Source organism: Prinia subflava (assembly GCF_021018805.1).
Source record: "Prinia subflava isolate CZ2003 ecotype Zambia chromosome W unlocalized genomic scaffold, Cam_Psub_1.2 scaffold_39_NEW, whole genome shotgun sequence".
NCBI classification, from domain to species: Eukaryota; Metazoa; Chordata; class Aves; order Passeriformes; family Cisticolidae; genus Prinia; species Prinia subflava.
The window spans coordinates 743,203-764,443 of NW_026960613.1; the positions used below are offsets into that span (position 1 = coordinate 743,203).

General features: G+C 44.2%; 1 protein-coding gene and 1 long non-coding RNA gene across 7 annotated transcripts in view; one reads left to right on the forward strand and one right to left on the reverse strand.

Annotated features, from left to right (window-relative positions):
• Nucleotides 1–5,700, reverse strand: part of LOC134565193 (spindlin-Z-like) — a 134,517-nt gene extending 128,817 nt beyond the window's left edge. For 3 of the 6 annotated variants that reach the window (XM_063424671.1, XM_063424672.1, XM_063424673.1), the window contains exon 1: nt 5,323–5,628. The gene's annotated coding sequence lies outside the window, so the exon portion shown is untranslated. Of the gene's footprint in view, nt 1–4,273; nt 4,570–4,632; nt 4,885–5,322 lie in introns of those variants that run through there. The other 3 variants (XM_063424675.1, XM_063424677.1, XM_063424678.1) reach the window with 3 other exon arrangements.
• A 183-nt stretch (nt 5,701–5,883) lies between these two features.
• Nucleotides 5,884–7,773, forward strand: LOC134565194 (uncharacterized). Its single transcript, XR_010083805.1, has 2 exons — nt 5,884–6,135; nt 7,462–7,773. It is a non-coding gene; the product is annotated as an uncharacterized LOC134565194 (long non-coding RNA).
• The last annotated feature ends 13,468 nt before the right edge of the window (nt 7,774–21,241 follow it).

Consider the following 21,241-nt stretch of genomic DNA (forward strand, 5'->3'; position numbering starts at 1 on the left):
TATTTAAAGTGAAGTGTTGCTTGTAGAGGAGTAGCCCAGCTGTAGAAAAGAAATCATAGCCCTGTAATACTGATAATTTAAATACTGCAATTAACACTGAAATCATCAGCAAGGGCAAATGAGAACTTAAACTGCTTACTATACTGGTGTGTTGTGAGTTTGGTTTTTACACACACGCACACAAAAGATTACTCTTCAGCATCATAGCACTGTATGTTATTTTCTATTTATACACAGGTCTTTCAGATTTTTCATGGAAAACAAGTAACATCCAGCATAATTAAAAAAGAAAAAGAAAAAAAAAAGAATGGGGGGGAAATAAAGTTGTAAAACTGACAACCCTTCCCAGAAAGGGAGGAAAAAACAGAGAACAGTGATCATGATACTGCTGGTGATTTAAGAAGTGGAGGATAAAATGCACAAAGAACTGGCTCTGAAACTAATGCATATTTGCATATCCATGAAAATAAATGAGAACCAGAAATTGTTAAGGAAGTATTTAAGAGGAAGAATAAACATTTTAAGTTATTTGGTGAAAAGTTGTATATTGGGTTATGAAAAAATGTACTTTCAGAGAACACCTGCATAAGTTTGTAAGTATATGAACAGTTTTTCTTTAGAAATCAGCAAAACTGGTTTAAATTTCTTTTAACTGAGCTGTCAAAACCAACCTGTAGCTCAAGAATTCACACTGTATTCTATGCTTATCACCTCTTGCTAGAATGTCTTTTCAGAACACAAAACACTTAGCATCTTGGGAAAACAACACTCACCGCATGAACCAGACCAGTATTTGGTAGCGTTTACCAACACCTAGAATAATTTACAGATGTGAGAATTCAGCAGAGAAAGAAGGTAATTTTATGTTATTGTACTTCAAAAGATTATATAACTCAAAGGACTGTCTGTGAATAGACTTTGAGGAATTGCCTCTACAGACAAGCAAAATATATGCCTCAAACATTTAGTTCTTCTTGTCCTGTATTAGCAGAGAAGTGAAAAAATATGGCAAGAAGGAAGCCAAGACTAAGAATGAAGACCAGCTGATGAGCTGTCTAGAACCAACTCTAACCAGTACAGGGCAGTCAATAAGTTTCTCCCACAGAGGTCACTCGTGAAGCCACACTCTGCTCTCCCCCTACACCCCACCTTTGCACATTATACCCAATATTAAAAATGTCATAAGAGAACTATTCTAGAACATACTTTCTTCTATGCTGCTGGGAAAATCCAGATTTTAAAATCTCAACAGCAAGCTTGAAATTATACAGTGCAGTTACCTTTTTTGAACATACTAGGGAAGAATTTTTAATAAAGAAAATACATACTAAACTAGGAAACTGTTTGTGTTGTGAAAATTATTATTTGATCCTAACACATACCAGACCAGAAATCTGATGATTGATATGTCTTTCAGTTGTGCTTCTTGGAGTAAGAGGTCATGATCTAGTAAAGTCCATTTTTACATTTAAACATGGTTAATACAGGTTCAGAAAAAAAGAAAAAAGTAATTTATATTTTTGAAAGGAGAGTCAACTTAAGGTGTAGATAGGTGAAGGTTTTATTCAGAAATTAGCATAATCACAACTTAGTATGCTTTAGATCAAATAGATATTTACTGTTGGAGTGGCTACCTAGAACAGAGGCTAGACAGAGTTAAAAGAATAAAGTAGGTATTTATTAAAGGTGTTCAATAGATACACCTTGGGCAGTGCAAAAGCCTTGCAGAGACTACACTCAAAATGGACGATGGTCACAAGTTTCTCAGATGGGTATAAGTTTGGTCTATTTGCATATCAGAGGTTAATTGTCCAATTATAGCTTCAGGTAATGAAGTCATATTCCCCCGGTTTGCTTCCCCCCATTCACTTTAGTTTGTACTTTTTGGGGCCTGAGGCAGATGGTATCCTTGGTTCTCAGGCCTGGAAGGATTGTTTTGTCTGACCAAAATGTGAAGAGAGCTTACTAACAATCTATATGGAGTTCAGAGTTATACACTAACGCAGTACAGGATCTGAAAAATATAAAAGCTAAACCTTAAGGCATCATTCCCCCCCTTTAGAGGCTTGACAAGGCCTTTACCTTGTCGAGTCTCTATACTAAATATCCACTAGTGGTATGCATTTAACAACAGTATATATCTAACAGTAAACACCTAACAACAGTAAACCCCACCTTGGGCGCAGTCTCTGCAAGGCTTTTGCACTGCCCAAGGTGTATCTATTGAAGGCCTTTAATAAATACCTACTTTATTCTTTTAACTCTGTCTAGCCTCTGTTCTGGGTAGCCACTCCAAGGAGTCAAGTGAACACTACTGAAAATGTCAAGCTTACTTCTTCATTTTAGAAGTGACTGGCAACATCTGGGCAAAGCAATACCACCTGAAGAAGTAGAACCAGTGGTAGACATCAGTTTGCTAAGTAAGGTTATAAAGTATAACCTAGTCATCATAGTAATCTTAAAACAGAATAGTTACCCATGTTCCCTATATGCATTACTTGTTCTGACCTAATAGTAATGCAGGGGAAGAAAAAAAAAACCACCAAGCAATACAGTGGATAGAAATAATTAAAAAGCCTTTGAGGTACACATTCAGAGGGAATTATAATCTTAATAGGCTATACCCAAAGTTACATAGGGAACTTGGTATTCAGGACTACCTCTGAACCACTAGGAAGACTGAAAACAGAAGGATGAGAGATCAACCAGTGAGCCTAAACATTAACAATATATTTTATTGGAGCACTTTTATCCTAAAGCATTTCCAACCTTGCAGATACAAGCAGTCTTAAGCAAACAGATAGGCTCCCCAGAACTCTTGACACAAAATCAAACAAGGCAAAACCTCCAGAAAGGAACATTAAGACTAGCCAGGTTACTGCACACCACTGATCACTCCCAGGAAATGGAACTGCAGGGACTGAATCCAAAGCACTTCAATTAAAGTAGCTGGCACTGTTAATACAAGGGGACTATCAGCTACAACATGGTCAAAGAATAGGAAAACATTCTCCTCAATTTCTCAAATAGTCAAATCAATTCACCTCCTACATTTCTTCATGTCATCACCAAATTCACATTTTAGATGAAAAGAGAAAGTTAAATCCAACCACTGTCACGTGAAAAAAGTAATAAGTACTGTATATTATTGAATTAAATAATTTCACCATTACTTGAATATTACTTTAGCAATGCGAGGCCCACTTTACACTGTTCATAGATAAAACACAAATTAGTTAACTAATGTTTTGATTAGTTAATGGTAGTTAAGAGTAACTGAGTGCTGCACAAATTCACTGACATATCAAGTTACAGACTTTTGCCCAGACTTTTCCATCTAGAAATATTACAATTGGCTTGGGAGCAATGACATGAATACATATTTCAAAATGCAATTTGGATTACTCCACTCAAGTTTTACATTGTGGTAAACTCGATCCTATAATTTATTGTCTTCTCCAGTTAATCAACACTTGTTAGTGGGGAAGGAAAAAGCAGGAGGAAAAAAAATTAAAGAACATATTAATATATGATACTTAATTCTAGCATTAAAATGCAGTAACTACTTCTAACTCAATAAAAAATATGATTATGCTATGCCAGTGCTCCGCCACTAGAAGCTTCTAAAGCAAAATAGCAAAAACAAACAAAAAAGGACATTACTTTAGGGTACTGCTCTGATAGAAGCCATGGCTATCAATGTGTTCATACTTTGAACATACTGTGTTTTTAAATATAATCTTTGAAAATGAAACATTGAAATATTAACACATATTTAGAAAGCAATAGAAAGCATCACATCCTTTGCACCTTGGGTACTCATCCTGACAACCTAGATATGCTGTTCCCCAGCAGATCATTTTAGGTATGCCCAAGAAATTAAAATGTTATTTTGGCTTTATGTCATTAAAAAACCCCAACCTATGCTCTTTTTTCACTACACAATGCCTAGTCTAACATAAGTAGCTCAGGTTTTTTAATAAGACTGTGCCAAGTTGATCCCTTATACTGAGCTACATCCCAAAATGAAAGACATTACTAGATCATTTTGCAAGCATAATACAGTATTTCATCTCTGCCAGCACTTAAGTGCACCAGCCCCCTCCCCCCAGAGATACGCGCATTCCAACCGAGCCTCTCTCAGCAGGGCTCAGCCAATTCTCGTCCTCCCTCCAGGCCTTGCTAGGTTCCCAAACCCCCTCTGATTTTAGGTTTGGATTTTGTTGTCAACGGCAAAACGAAAGGAGAAAGACTCCAAAGTGACGATCCTTACCCTTGAAATCCCGCCATGGGCGCAATAGTGATTTTTTTTTTTTTCTATGGGAGATGAATGAGAAGAAACAAAAGATTAAATGGAGAAGAGGCTAAGCAGTGGAGACAGAGGGAGAAAGAGGAGAGCCCGTTGATGGAGCAGGGCGAACATCAGCCATGTTGTGTGTGTTAGTCCAGTATTTACAAACCTGCAGCTGCAGCAGCGTTTTGAGTCTGGAAGAGAGAGCAAAGAAGGGAGGGTGAAAGAAAGGAGAGGAGGGAGGAGAGAGAGGGAATCGAGGGAGGAGGGGAAAGCGGCGACAGCAGCAGACAAAGGAACCTAGAAAAGCGCGAGCAAAGCGCGCGCATACGTCCACATACTCTAGGTGTCCCGGACAGCAGCGGTGGCGTGTACAACTGCAGTGCTGCCAGCCCGACGCGTTAGCAACTTTCATGGCTCCAGCCTTTGGCTACTGAGGCGCGGCCGAGCCTGTCAAGCTCGGCCACCACCCTCACATCCCCTTCACCACATTTCCTCATGAGGGGAGCCAATAGATGACAGGTCAGAGATACCTATCTCCCTCAACGTGCACTATCGACAGAGAGGCTTATCTGCTGGGAGCCCCTTAGCGGGCCCCAGCCCACAGTACAATGGATCCACAGAGAGGAAGGGGGAATGTGCAGCTGCAACCCCTTCTCTCCAGCAACGGACGCGATGTGGGCGTGGTAGATACCGGGAGGGGCCATGCCAAACGAGAGCAGCAGCCCCCCGGGGCCCAAAAGAGTGGTGGTTGCCAAGGAGTCGGGGCGCTATACGTGGGAAGGGAACCCGAGGGCCCCCACTCTCGCCCGCCTCCCGCGGCTTTTAGGCAGGTTGCTGAGGCAAACAGTGAAGAAGAAAGGGTTAACAGAGACGGAACATCCCAAGTATATAAATAACGTCAGCCGCAGGGAAGGAGGAGGTAAAGCTATGAACAGCGGCTCCGAGCTCATTCCACAGCGACTCCCTCCGGTTCTACCCGGTCCTAGGCTGCGCTTTCCCTTCTCCCTTCCCCTGCATTCACTACTCACCTGCTGGGAGGATGGGCGCCTGGGAGTGCCAGGAGGATAGTCTAGAAGCGTTAGCACTGCAGCCGCAGCAGTCCTCCTGTCTCACTAGGCCACTTAGATTCTCTGCGGCAGCAGTATGGGGAGCTGCTCCCCTTGTTTCGTTTTTCCCATTCCGCAGTCACCACTGCTGCCTCCAATTCGCCTCTGCTACATTTGGATCCTCCTCTCCGTACACGCACTCTACTACCAGGATAGAGGCCTCCTCACCTTCCTGCCAAATAGTGAGCTGCCCGCATCGAGACGTTCAAAACACGGGACCGGACACCGCCCTCTTCCCCTCCACCAACACGCAGGCGCACTGCAAATTCCGAACTGCGACAGGAGCGCAGGAAGCAATCCTCCACCTAGTCCACCGCTACTCGTTACCGCGCAGGCGCTCCTTTTCCTCCACTGCCGGCTCTCGGCGTTCCGTCGAGTGGCGTCGTAGCGGAGAATGGTGTGGGCTTGTCCTCAGATGGTTGTCTGTTGGCCCTTCTCCAAACTCAGGCCACTAGGCCCTGGGGCAGTGAATGTCCGTTTTTCCCCTCCCATCAGCCCACCCACCGCAGTGGATCTAGTGCTGCCTTATGAAGTGGCCACAGTGCTTTATGGCAGCGGTACTACTTCCTTAAGCCTTAGGAACCAGTGGCTGTACACTGCCCTCTCGCCGTCAAAGGAAAGAAAATGTGTAAGCCATCATAAAAAAGAAAAATCAGCTATGGATATCCTTTATTACAAATCTGGCCTGTGACGACTGAGGAGAGAAGCAAGGACGCAAAGTATGGAATTACAAAGGTATGTATTTATTCAAGTGCATGAGATGTCTCAGCCAAACACGGGATTTTTAGGAGGTTTGATATGAATCATCCACCTACTAATGCAAATTTCTAATTGTCTAATCATAAACGTGGTACAGCATAGCAACATGTTACAAAAATTTATTTTGTAGGTAGTGCAGTATAATTATCTGTCAGCATCCTTGTGATTTATCTGTTAATCCAGATGTTTCCATCTTCTGCAATTTTATTACGCATCAGCAATTTATGTTTCTCTTACATATGGATCTTTCAAATAAGAAACCTCTGTTCTTGCAAAAATTAATTTAGTTGATCACTTGCCCTTAGTAGGTGTCTTGGGTCTCCAGATGATTCAGCAATTATACACTAATAATGTTCTCAGCTCCTATTGACTGGGTGGTCTCAATAATTTATATTATGCCTACTAGAAATGAAAATAAGATTTGACCAGGTGCCTTGGGGCCTTCAAAGCCAGTAAGGCAGGGAGAAGTCAGCATGGCGCCCAAAAAATCTGGAGGCCAATAGGGAAGGGGAGAAGTCTGCATAGTGTGAAGGACCTTCAAGACCTTGAGGAGGCAAAAAGAGACCAATACGTGACAGTCACAGAGAATGGCCATTTACCTTATAAAATGGCATTAGTTATGCTAACCATATTAGCAGAGATCAGGAGCAGGAGGTACCGGTCACAGCTGCACATAAACTTCCTAGCCTTTTTGGATGCTTTGAAGTACCACCTAGTTTGGTTAGAAATAAATATGCTGAATTCTTACAGAAGCTTTGAATGCTATTGAGTAGCTTTGTGTGAGAACCAGGTTCCCTCTGGTCCCAGAAAATTTTGCTTTCTTGATATCCATCCAAACTAAAGAGAAACAGCCTTAACTGATGAAAAAAACCCTCAGCCCTCTTGATTTGATGGTATAATCAAGAACCCTCAGAAATCAAATGGCTAGATGTTTGCTTGATCTGAATTTGAAGGAGGAATGATGTCTTGATTCTGATCTTGATCTTCAATTAATATCTTTAAATGCAAATACACTTTTGCTTTAATGTAACTGTGAGAAATTAAGCTATGATTCATGTCAGATAAAAAATATGTATAATGATAGGACTGTGCCATGGGACCAGTACAAAGATAAATTCTGAGAAACTGCTAAATAATGCTAGAGGAATGATAACTGAACAAAATGTTGTGGTTACTGAATGGAAAGGTTAAGCAAAGATGTAACTGTATGAAACTGCTTATACAAGCAAGGCAAAACTGTGCATGAATAAGAGCCAAAGGTCAGCGAAGGGTGAATGATGAAGACTCTGGCCTTCCCCCCAGCGACCACCAGAGAGAGAGCTCACGACCCCCAAGAAAGCCCACACATACGCCGACAAGGACAACAGATGTCACAACGGGGAATGGAAACTAGATGTCACAACAGGGAATGGAAACTAGACGTCACAACGGGGTATAGAAACTTGGAGGGGACTAATGAAAACTGCTGAAAAATGCTTATGAATATGTATAAATATTTGCAAAACTAGCAGTTGGTGTGCGTGTTGGTAGAGCGCAGACTCCTCGTGCACGCAGCGCTGTTTGCTTGCTTTTTGCCGAACATAAATTAATAAATAATTAACATTTTGATTTGAAGATTGGAGTATGGATTCTTATTTTTAACATAACTTTAAAGAAGCAATTATCTGTTTGAGATAACTATCTGGCTACCTGTTTAATTTCTCTTTTCAAGCAAGCTACTGTAGAGCTATCACAGGAATTATTTAAGGTCAACAGAAACAGAAGCCTCCTTCCAATGTATTTTCTTTCTGACATGGGTACAACTGATTAAATTTATTATGCCAGCAGGAACCAACCTATTTTTCAGCAACTTGAATAAAACATAAATAAGTTTCAAATTCAGGTGATGTAAGTTAAATAAATAGAATAGGTCCAGTTGGAAGTGAAAGGAATGAGAAGGAGGTGTCTTTACAAACAAACTGTGGGCCTGATGGTAGATGAGATATGGAGAGGTGAAAGAAGCACTGAGGGGAACCATAAATTCCATAGGAATTCCACTAATTGGCACAGACTGTTACTCACTCAAGACTGTGCCACATCTCTGGATCTAGAGAATGCCGGGGCCGTTTCTACGGGTTATAGGTCTTAAAGGTCTAAGAACATTTTAAGGTTGTAAACAGAATTGTTTATTATATGAAAGCATGTATCTGAAGGTGCGAGAGTCCTAAATGAGCGGTCGTACAATGTCACAATTGGTTATGAGTATAAAGTATATGACTATAAAGTCTTCGAAATAAAATTCCAGAATACACAGTAGTCTTAACATGGAATTAAACATAACATTCCAGCCTTAGGATAAAGCAACCTTCAACTCTTGACCCCAAACCGGGTTTCTGGCTGTGGGGTGGCAATAACAGAAAGGGATCACGAGATCACAAATCCCAGACAGGGGTCCTGGCCGTGGGGATCACAGTGACAGAAAAGGTCCCAAGATTCAGAACCCGCACAGAGTCCCTGGCTGCAGGGTCGCGATGGCAGTGAGGGATCCCGAACCTGGCAGAGTTCCCGGCCACGGGATCATAGTGACAGGAAGGGGGTCTCGGGGTCACAGAGGCAAGAAGGGGTCCCGGGGTCCCGAACCTTTGCAGAGTCCCTGGCAGCCCTGAACAGAGTTCCGGGGCAAACGTCGCAGGGGAAAAGGGAAGGGACGGGACCCCAGGGCCCAGATCCCAGGCAACAAAGACTACAATAGATGGTACCTTTAGAATCCCATTCGATTCCCTGGCAGGGCTCCTTCCTCAGGCTGCAGAAGGTGGAGGTTGGATCGATAGATCGGGTTGATCAATCGATACTTTCACTTCCAACCCAGAGACTTTTATCCATAAGTTACAAATGCATATTCATATCTTTATCTACACACTACCCAATCTAGGTGCAATTTTCTAAGTTCGTAAAACTACGAAAAACTATGAAAAGCATCATCAAAAACCTACACATACAGCATATCTATCAGTGCAAAAACTCTATCTTACTAGCGTAGAAGTTCGATCTTATTGTGCGTAAAAATTCTATCTTGTTATGTGAAAAACTCTATCTTAACATACGTAAAAAACTTTATCTTATTTGCGCAAAATTCATACCAAAAATTATAAACAGTACTCTATTTTTGTTGTGTCTAAACTCTATCACTAGGCCTGAAGCTCCGTACTTCTACACTAACAACTAGGCACTTAGGGCATGTGAAGCTTAAAACTGAGGCTTAGATTTCTACTTTATGCATATATGGCTTTATATATTCTAATTTTTCTAAAGGTTTTAATTCAATCCCTTCACATTTCACTCTCTGTGGAGGATCCATGGAAACATGGACTCCAACAAGAGAAAAAGAACAGAGACACAAGGAAAAAGAAAAAGGGGGGGAAAACTCATTAGAAAGGGGGTCTATTCGTTGATTCCGGAAATCTGTACCTCTTGAGTACCTCAGCCAATGGGGAAAGAGAGAGGGAAATGCGGCCAGGAAATGAGGATAAAAAGGAGTCTGCAACCTCTAACAGTTTGAGAGACCCCATGGGAAATGCCCACTACCTCTCTCTTTATTCGAATAAAGTTACAGGGCTTCTCTGTCTCCTTTTTGGACATAAACCTCTGTTGTTTGTGGATTAATTTTCCTGACAATTTGGGGGCTCTTGTCTGGAATATTTCCACCGTCCAGGGGCGGCGGGCAGCAAGCGGAGCTGAAGGCGCGCCTTGCCCAGTTTCGGTGATCAGCTCCCCTTGGTGGTGGCCGGCACGGGGCGAGTGATTGGGTTCCCGAGACTGTCCAGGAGACAGACGGGTGGCGGACCAGGGAGTCCTTGAAGAGTCCACAGGGAAGGACCACTCAAAATCTCACCGGTGAGTAAAATGGGATCTTCGGGGAGTAAACCTGGGAGGGCACCCATGGAGGGTTGCACAGTTAAAACAGGGCACACATGGAGGGCAGCAAAGGTAAAGCTGGGAAGGGGCCCCAGCAAAAGGGATGACAATCCCAAAATATCTCTGAAGAATCACTTGGAAGAATGTGGAGCTGGTTTACACATTCTCCCAGAAGTAATTAAAGACATGGATGCCCAAAGGGGGCAATAAGGGAAAGTCGAGAAAGGGTCTCGACAATCCATGCCCGGGGGGGCAATAAGGGGAGTTGAAAAGGAGTCTTGACAACAGGAGATAGACAAATAGTGTTGATATGTTGAGAAAAGATTAGTTGAAAGGGACTGTAGAGAGATATGGTTGAGGCAAGTAGTGGCAGGACCGGACGCGGAAGTGCGGGACTGGGAGCACGGGCTGGGGGCCTATGGGGGCTGTGGGGCAGCTGGGGCTCAGTGCCGGGCAGTGCTTGACCCCGCCACCCCAAGGCAGGGGCAGCAGTGGCTGCCGGCCCCCATGAGGCTGACAGACGCCCCGGCTGCCTGTGGTGCTGCCGGCCATACCCGCCAGGAGCGCCGGGGGGGAGGAGCCATTTGAACACTGCAGCAGGACAGGGACTGGCTCTGGTATACATTGTGTGATAAAGAGAGTGAGCACAAGGAGGACAAGAAGGACCTATCTGGGAAATGCAGATTGTACGTGAAAGGATTAGGATTTTCTTTTAAGGATTTTGTTTGGTTCACTGGAAAAATTAGTGGGTTTGAGCTGTGGGAAAATGAGTACCCACAGGCAGTAGCAGGGAGGACTAGAGGAAGAACAGAATAAATCCCTGGATGAACTGGTTAGAAAGATACAAGTGTATGTAAGAAGGGATGAGGTAAAGGCAAAACCAAAGGCAAAGATGAAAGCAGAGTTTTTACGGCCCCAGAGGGATAAACCGCAGGACCCAAGGGGTCCCCCGGGATAGAAGGGATGGAGTTGGCCACAAGGAAGTGGCAGAAGCATTCCCTCTTCAGCAGGGGAAAGCCAACCCAAACAGCGGCTGGGACAGAATCAGTCTGCTTCTGCAGGGCACAGGGAAACTGGATGCAGGAATGTCTGCAGAGACTGCTAGATCCTCAGGAGGAGGAAGTCCAGAGGATAATGGAGATAGATTGTTAGGGGTGTCAGGGGCTCCCATTATACCAGGGACCCACCACACTGGAGCCCTTGCTAACTTTTACGGTGGGTCCGGATCGAGAGCAGGTGTGTTTCCTGATAGACACGGGGCCTCTCAATCCACCTGGAATTTTATCCCTAAGGGGGGAAAATTATAAAAAAGATCTTTGATTATTCAAGGCGTGTGTGGAAAGGATGAGAGAGTACATTTATTCAACTGCTTTTAGTAGATGTGGGGGATAGATTTGAAATGCATGAATTCCTGTTTGTTCCTAATTGTGATAGTAATTTACTGGGAAGGGATTTGATGGCTAAAATGCGAATGCATATTAGTATTGTGAAAAATGATATAGAGTCTAACACTGTGGTAACTTTGTGTAAAATGTCTGAGAAGGCTTATGCTGAAATAAACCCAGAAATGTGAGCAGCCCCAGGGAAATTCATAAGCTTAGATATAGAGCCTCTCCATATTACTTTGAAGCAACTAGGACAAGTGGTGTCTAAAAAGCAATACTCTATTTCAAGGGAAGGAAGGAAGGGGTTACAGCCTGTCACTGAGTCCCTGCTATAGGCAGGTCTTTCAAAGTCATGGATGTTTCCCTATAATGATCCTATCCTGCTGGTTAAGAAACAGGATGGAACCTACAGAATGGTGCAAGATCAAAGAATAATAAATGAAATTGTCAAACCAAGGCATCTCACAGTTCTGGATCCCTATACCATCCTGAATCAAATCCCTTATTCACAACAATATTATTCAGTACTGGATTTGAAGGATGCTTCTGGGAATATCCAATTACTGAGGACAGTAAACAGTATTTTGCCTTTGAGTTGGAGCAGGAGGAAGGAGGGAAGATGGTAAAACAACAATAAACATGGACAGTCCTCCCACAGGGATATACAGAGTCACCGGTTTTGTTTTGGCAAGCCTTGCAGAAAATATTAAAAGAGTTTTACTCCACCCTCAGGAGTTAGGTTGTTGCAGTATATGGATGATTTGCTTTTATCAGGGGAACAGGAAAAGGTGGTCCAAGAGGCTACTGTGAAGCTGCTTAATTTTCTTGCTAAAAAGGGGCTTAGAGTGTCTGAAAATAAGGCACAGTTGGTAGAGAAAACGGTTAAATATTTGGGACACATTTTGACTGGAGGGTTACAGTGTATTTGAAAAGAACAGGGCATATGCCTTTATTAATATTCAGCTCTTTATGAAAGTGATCAGCTCATTATTAAAGTCATCAGCAGGATTGCAGAGTCCGATCGGAGTTTTCCATGCTGCTGCAGCCATCCGAAGGAGCAGGTGCTGTCCCAGCTCATCATTCCACTGCAAACAGTAGAAGCCAAGTCCTTGTTCCCATAGGAACAGCTAGGAGTTCTCTCTGGTCAACCATCAGAAGGCAGAGCGGTGGCAGTCTGTCACTAGTATTCAGAGTCAGCTCTTTGCCCTCAGGGAAAAACCTTGAGAGTTTCCCGTTGTCTGACTCAGTCACTTCAGCTGACCAGTTCCCATTAGGTCATGGTGAATCTTCAAACCAGGCCAGGGGGTGCGTCCACTTCTTGCTCGGCCAGGGCACTATCTAATTCTCCTCTGATGCATCTAGCTTCTTGTCTTGGGGAGTAGTTTCTCTAAAAAACCCTCCCAGGATTCAAAGGGGCGGTTTTATTTGCATATACAAATGCATATGCATTTGTCCTGGTCGCAGCAGAGGGTATCCCTGCTGAAAAAAAGGTAGTTACAGCGAACAATGACCGGGCAATCAAGACAGGAGCTGCTCCTTTTCACATTTTAATGAGGTAGCAGAATGCCACTCGGGCGACTTTCCTTCGGGGCAGCTTCCCTCCGTCCTCAAACTTGCTGGGGTGTGGGGGGTACCTCTAGCCGGGAGGGGGCCAGCCGCTTTCGAGGGACAGCAGTCTCACCCCAGCTATTGGGTTCTCTGCAAAAAGGAAAACCCCCCATTTTTCTAAAAGGCAGGGAGATGGCACAAATTGGGAGGAGGGTGGGGTTGCATTCTGAGAGCTCAGAGCTCTTTTAATATGCTAATGGGTGCTCTGTGTTTTCCTCTGGGGGGATGGAGCGACTGTCTTGCTATGGGGCTAGGACAGGGATAGCCCAGCCCCCTCCAGGACCGGGAAATTTGTTCATAACGTATTGATCCAGAAAGAATAAAAGGAATTTTACAAGTACCATTACCCCAGACACAGAAGTTACGGCAGTTTTTAAAGTTAGTAAGGCACTGCAGAGCATGGATTGAGAATTTTTCTGGTTTAGCCAGACCTTTATATGACTTTTTAACCCAAGACAGTCATAATGTTGTGGTATAGACACCAGAAGGAAAGCAAAGCTTTAGAAAATTAAGACAAATTGGTTAATGCCCCAGTCTTAGCTCTTCCAGACTCAGAAAAGGAATTTGAATTATATGTGGATGTTAAACAGGGCCATGCTAAAGGAATTTTCGTACAAGAGCATGGGGAAACACAATGGCCTACTGCTTATTTTTCTAAGCTCTTAGACCCAGTGTCCAGAGGCTGGCCTCATTGTCTGCAGAACTGTGCAGCCACTGCCTCCATGGAAACTGAGGCCCAAAAACTGACAGTAGGAGGATATCTGATTGCAAGCCATTCAGGAGCAGGGGGGTGGAGCCTCCTTTGTTCCTGTCTGACTCCTTATAAGAGACCACCGGGGAGCACGGCGACCCGGAGCAGGCAAACACGGTCACAGCAGTTTGCGCAGCAGTTCGCGCAGGCAGGGCAAGCAGGCAGGGCTGCAGATTCTTGCTAGTTTGGTGTAGTGTTTATATTGGTTGATTAATCTTGGGCCTTCTCCTAAACAATGGTCTTAACCCGGTCAAAATCTGTGGTTGGTACAGGTGTATGTGACCAAGTAGAGCCCTCCAAAAAGGATGTGTCTGTACAGACCCATTCCTGCCCGGAGTGTTTGAGCTTATCAGTGGCTTCAGGGGATGTTGTGGAGAAGGCCTGCCTACGGTATGAACAAGTAAATGACCTCCTTTCACTGGTGGCTGAGCTTAGGGAGAAAGTTGAAAGATTAAGGAGTATCAGGGATAGTGAAAGGGAAATAGACTGGTGGAGTTCAGCCCTTACATCCTTAAAGGAGGCCCACCAGGAGTCAGAGGACTCATATGCCTCTCACTCTCAGGCAATAGAGGGGCACCTGGTAGATGAAGGGGAATGGGAATGGGTCCCTGCTCGTGATGGTAATAACAATAATCCCTCCTGCCCTCCATCCCCTAGCCAGGTGCCACTTCAGAATAGGTATGAGGCCCTGGATCTAGAGAGCCAGACAGATAATTTAGAAGAAAATTATCTGCCCAGCGAGACTTCCAATTATGACTCATCAAAAGAACGGATTATCACCTCTAACATCAAGAAAAAAAGAAGGGTGATTGTAGTGGGTGATTCCCTTCTGAGGGGGACAGAAGGCCCCATATGTCGACCTGACCCATCCCACAGGGAGGTCTGCTGCCTCCCTGGAGCCCAGGTACGAAACATTACTGAGAGACTTCCTAGGCTGATTCGGTCCCCTGATTATTACCCACTGCTGATACTCCAGGCTGGCAGCGATCAGACTGAAAAAAGGAGTGTCAAGGCAATTAAAAGGGAGTTTAGGGCACTGGGTCAAGTGGTTGCTAGAACAGGTGTACAGGTAGTGTGTCACGGTGCTGTTTCGAGACCTCAGCGTCTCCACGCACGGCTAGCCTGGGCACCGTGACACGGGACGAGGATCAGTTTGTACGCCGAGCGACGATACTGATTCCTGTGGGTTGTTGTTAAGAGAGATCCTTGGCAGCAGTCTTAAAGTGGCGAAGCAGAGGCAGGGTGGGAGGCTGCGAGGTAGCGATGTTTATTGTGCAGCAAGCGTGATCTCTCCCGCCTGCGCCTGCTCTCGCAACTGCCCCGAGGGCGGTTCTGCGTACACTTTTATACAGATGGTGTCAGGGAGGGGTAAAGGTGAAACAACCAATAGAGGGAGTTATAGGGACCGTTAGACAGGTGCAATATTCAACTTTTGCCAACCAGGGGACAGGGAGAAATACAAAACTCGCAGGCTTTCTGATGGACAGAAAACTGACAGTTACGTCACTTGCCTCAGGGGTACACGTGGATGAGGAGGGAACAAAGGAACATATAACAAACTCAATAAACTAAATTTCACACACCGCCACAGTAGTGTTCTGCTCAGTTCCTTTAGTGGCAGAGAAAAATGATGAAAGGAATAGGAGAACCCGCATCTTTAACAAATGGCTCAAGGGTTGGTGTTATCGGCAAAATTTTGGATTCTTTGATCGTGGAGCAACCTTTATGGCACCTGCTCTATTGGAATCAGATGGGATACATCTCTCTGTTAAGGGCAGGAGGTTTTTAGCTCATGAACTGGCAGACCTTATTGAGAGGGCTTTAAACTAGGTTTGAAGGGGGAAGGGGATGCATCTGGGCTGTCTGGAAGCAGGCCCAAGGATGATAAGACTGTTAGGGCAGAAATCAGTAGCCCAGCTGAGGTGCATGTACACCAATGCACGCAGCATGGGTAACAAACAGGCAGAGCTAGAGGCCATGGTGCATCAGCAGAACTATGATATTGTTGCCATCACAGAGACGTGGTGGGATGACTCACATAGTTGGAGCACTGCACTGGATGGCTACAAGCTCTTCAGGAGAGACAGAAAAGGGAGAAGAGGTGGAGGGGTGGCCCTTTATATTAGGGGAGTTTTGGATGTCATAGGTATCGAAACTAATGATGATGGAGTCCCTATGGGTAAAAATTAAGGGGAAGGCCAACAAGGCTGACATCCTCCTGGGAGTCTGCTATCGTCCACCCAACCAGGATGAAGAGGTGGACAACTTATTCTATAAGCAACTGAACAATGTTTCAGGATCATCAGCCCTTGTTCTTGTAGGTGAATTCAACCTACCAGACATCTGCTGGGAACTTAATACAGCAGAAAAACAGCAATCTAGAAAGTTTTTAGAGTGTGTGGAGGATAATTTTTGTCACAACTGGTGGGCAAGCCCACCAGGGGAGGGACTATGTTAGACCTATTGTTCACAAATAGAGATGGACTGGTGGGTGATGTGGAGGTTGGAGGCTGCTTGGTGCACAGTGATCATGAAATTATAGAATTCTTGATAATTGGTTAAATAAGGAGAAATATCAATAAGATCTCTACACTGGACTTCCGGAGGGCAGACTTTGGCCTATTTAAGAGACTTATTCAGAGAGTTCCTTGGGAAACAGTCCTTGAAAACAAAGGAGTCCAGGAGAGATGGGTGTGCTTCAAAACAGAAATCTTGAGGGCACAAGAACAGAGTGTCCCTGTGTGCCGAAAGAAGAGTCGACGAGGCAAACGTCCAGTCTGGATGAGCAATGAGGTTTTGAAGGAACTTAGAAATAAAAAAAAGATGTATCATCTTTTTAAGGAGGGACTGATTTCTCAGGAAGTATTTAAGGGAGCTGCTAGGGCATGTAGAAAAAAAATCAGGGAGGCCAAAGCTCAGTTTGAACTTAACTTGGCAACTTCTGTTAAAAACAATAAAAAAAGTTTTTACAAATATATCAATGATAAAAGGAAGGGTATAACCAACCTCGGTTCCTTATTGGATGAGGCAGGCAACTTAGTAACTAAAGATGAGGAAAAAGCGGAAATGCTTAATGCCTTCTTTGCCTCAGTCTTTATTGGTAGGACAGCTTATCCTCAAGATAACTGTCCTCAGGGGTTGGTAGGTGGTGCCAGGGAACAGAATGGTCCTCTTGTTATCCAAGAGGAGGCAGTCAGAGAGCTGCTGGGACACTTGGATATTTATAAATCGATGAGACCAGATGGGATCCACCCTAGGGTGATGAGAGAGCTGGCAGATGAGCTTGTGAAGCCGCTCTCCATCATTTATCAGGAGTCGTGGCTCACTGGTGAGGTTCCAGGAGATTGGAAACTGGCCAATGTGACACCTGTTTATAAAAAAGGTAGGAAGGAGGATCCTGGTAATTACAGGCCAATTAGCCTGACCTCAGTACCAGGTAAGACAATGGAGCAGTTCATACTGAGTGCTATCGCACAGCACTTACAAGATGGCCAGGGTATCAGACCCAGTCAACATGGGTTTACAAAGGGTAGGTCATGTCTGACCAACCTGGTCTCCTTCTATGACCAGGTAACTCGTCTGGTAGATGCAGGAAAGGCTGTGGATGTTGTCTATTTAGACTTCAGCAAGGCCTTTGATACTGTCTCCCATAACATACTCCTAGATAAGCTGGCAGCCCATGGCTTGGACAGGAGCACTCTTTGCTGGGTTAGGAACTGGCTGGATGGCCAGGCCCAGAGAGTGATGGTGAATGGTGCAGCATCCAGCTGGCGACCAGTCACCAGTGGTGTCCCTCAGGGGTCTGTACTGGGACCAGTTCTATTTAATATTTTTATAGATGACATGGATGAGGGCATTGAGTCCTTCATTAGTAAATTTGCAGATGACACTAAGCTGGGAGCTTGTGTTGATCTATTGGAAGGGAGGAGGGCTCTGCAGAGAGACTTAGATCGGTTGGATGGTTGGGCAGAGTCCAACAGCATGAAGTTTAATAAGTCTAAGTGTCGAGTTCTACATTTTGGCCACAAAAATCCCCTACAGCATTACAGGCTGGGGACAGTGTGGCTGGACAGTGTTCAGGCGGAAAGGGACCTGGGGGTGCTGGTCGACAGCCGGTTGGATATGAGCCAGCAGTATGCCTTGGTGGCCAAGAGGGCCAATGGCATCCTGGCCTGCATTAGGAATTGTGTGACCAGCAGGAGCAGGGAGGTCATTCTTCCCCTGTACTCGGCGCTGGTGAGACCACATCTTGAGTACTGTGTCCAGTTCTGGGCCCCTCAGTTTAGGAAGGATATTGAGATGCTTGAGCGTGTCCAGAGGAGGGCAACAAGGCTGGTGAGGGGCTTGGAACACAAGCCCTATGAGGAACGTTTGAAGGAGCTGGGGTTGTTTAGCCTGGAGAAGAGGAGGCTTAGAGGTGACCTTATTGCTCTCTACAACTTCCTGAAGGGAGGTTGTAGACAGGTGGGGGTCGGTCTCTTCCACCGGGCAGCAACTGACAGAACAAGGGGACACAGTCTCAAGCTACGTCAGGGAAGGTACAGGTTAGATATTAGGAAAAAATTTTTCACTGAAAGAGTAATAAAGCACTGGAATTGTCTTCCCAGGGATGTGGTGGAGTCACCATCTCTGGATGTGTTTAAAAAAAGACTGGACATGGCACTTAGTGCTATAGTCTAGTAGAGGTGTTAAGGCATAGGTTGGACTTGATGATCTTAGAGGTCTCTTCCAACCTCATTATTCTGTGATTCTGTGATTCTGTGATTGTTAAAGTTTCACATAAGTTAAAGCTTTGTTAACTGAAAGAGCCCCTAAGTGGATGACCAGTGCTTGGTTATTAGAGTATGAATCTTGTTTAATGGAACAGGAGGACTTAGAATTGAAAAGTGGGGAAGGGTTGATTTATTAAAATATGAACATCGATCTAATATCAATATCGAACTGTGACAGACAAAAAACTTTTTAACAGTTAAAGTTAGAAAGTGTATGTTTATTGTGAAGCAGGGCAGCTGGTGCGGTGGGATATCTCCCTAATGCGCACTACAAAGATCACAGGTAATTACAAAGCCTTTTATTTACAAACATGTTGAATACACAAAATACAAATGCATATTCATACCCCTGTCACTTCCTCTTCTCCGCTTCGTATGCTAATTGACAAAAAGGCTATTAAGCATGCGTAGTTTCTTCCCTGAAATGGGTCGGTGGTCCTTTAGTGAGGAGTGGTCACCAAAAGGAGGAAGTAAAACGAGTCTTCCTCGATCTAAACTTTCAACCTTTTCAGTGCAGATGTGATTGATGAATGGTAGAACTCTTTGTTTCCTGGTTTCCAAGACTATTTCAGTGGGTTTCTGGAAACAGGAGGTCTGGTATTGTATTGATTAGTTTCTCTGTTTGACAAACAATGAGTTACTAGATCCGGGGTAGCTTCTCTTAAATCCGGTTTCTTTTAACCATCCTCTAATTTTTAACAGATTTCAGCAAAGCTTATCTATTCATTTCAGCTAAATCAGCAACATCTATTGTTGACTGTAACCTTAGCTCTTCTAAAATCTTCAAAATTAGTGTCTCAGGGTTTAACCCAGCCTCTGGATGGGGGGACTGGGAAGAAACCCATGACTGCATTCAAGTGATAGATCTCCAGACTTGGGCTAGAGAAGATTTACGAGACATGCCCTGGCCTGAGGGACAAAATGTGTTTATTGATGGATCTTCAAGGGTGGTAGAAAGGAAGCAATTTACAGGATACGCTATCATTAATGGAAAGGAATTAAAGGAAGGAGGGAGATTTCCACCCACATGATCAGCTCAGACAGTGGAGCTGTATGCAATTTTAAGAGCCTGTGAATTATATCGGGACAAGAAAGTGAATATTTTTACTGATTCTAAATATGCATATGGGGTGATACATGCATTTGGGAAATTATGGGAAGAAAGAGGTTTATTAACCTGCGGAGGAAAAACGTTAGCTCATGAGAGCTTTATTTCTCTATTGGAAGTGGTGAATTTAACAAAAGGGGTGTCAATAAAACACATTATGCGACACCAGGCAACATGCTCAGAGGAGGCAATAGGTAATCGACTGGCTGATGAAGAAGCTTGGAAAGCTGCATTGTTGCCAGAAATCTCTAAGATCCTCCCTTTGCTCCCAGTAACCCCACCACTGCCAGAGAAACTGTCTTTTCCATCAGAAGGGCTTGAGATAATTAAAAAGAATGGAGCAGAGGAAAGAGGAGATAATTGGTTTACAAGGGATGGTAAGCAGTGGATACTGAAAGTTCTGGCCTTACAGATATTAAAACAACTCCATTAAGGGAGCCATTAGGACTCTGGAGGACTGGCAGAAGCCTTCCTCAAAATGTATGTTACTGTGGGTCTTTTTACTTTAGCAAAGCGAGCTACTGAGGGTTGTTTGATTTGTGCTAAAACCAATAACAGGGTTACAAAGAAAACTGCCAGGGGAGGGAGGTCTTGAGCTGTATGTCCCTTCCAAAGATGCCAGGTGGATTTTACCAAAATGCCCCAAGTGGCAAGATTTAAATATCTTCTGGTAATAGTATGTCAGCTAACAGGGTGACCAGATGTTGCAATGTGTAATTTTGTGTTTTAATACCCTATGGTTTATTCCCTTCCTTACCCAGGGTGGTGGTTTAGCCTGGGTTGTCTGTCTTCCCTGATACCTACCCTTATTCCTGAATGTTCCCTGTCAATCCTCCCTGGTACCAGCCCCTGCCTGGACTGCCCCTTGGGGAATCCCCTGTTCTTCGAAGCTCCATTGGTTTGTTTATATAAACCTCCTTATATTAGCCTTCCCATCGGCTTTATGTTTTGTAAACTTCACTCTGTGTCCCTCCCCGGTCTTCTCCCTATTGGCCCCTTGACCCTAAACTCCACATGATTCTGTCCCTTAAAACCCACGGTCCTGGCTTTGTGCCTTGTCTTCATCTCTGCACAATATTCGAGTTATGTGACATGATAATAAAGAAACCTCAGACTGCATGTGAAGCCCACTTCACTCCTTTCTACACTGACCCAGAGGCGACCGCTTAGGACTCTAGGACCCTGGGGGTTGTGTAGCGCCTCCACAAAGTGCCATATCACTAGGCACGTGACAGCAGCCAGAAGCATTTCCAACTGTTTCAGCAACTACAGGATCAATTATTAGAGTATTTTTGGAACAAATAATTTCAAGATATGGGATTGTGGAATCAATAGACTCAGAAAGGGGAACTCATTTTACAGGAAAAATTCTTCAAGGTGTTATGACTCCTTTAGGAATACAATGGAACCTCCATACCCCCGGCATCCTCAGAGCTCAGGCAGAGTTGAAAGAATGAATGGAGAAATAAAAAAACACCTTTTGAAGCTGGTGATAGAAACTAAGATGCCATGGGTATGGCTTTTGCCATTGGCTTTTGCAAGAACAAAGGCCAGACCCAGAGGA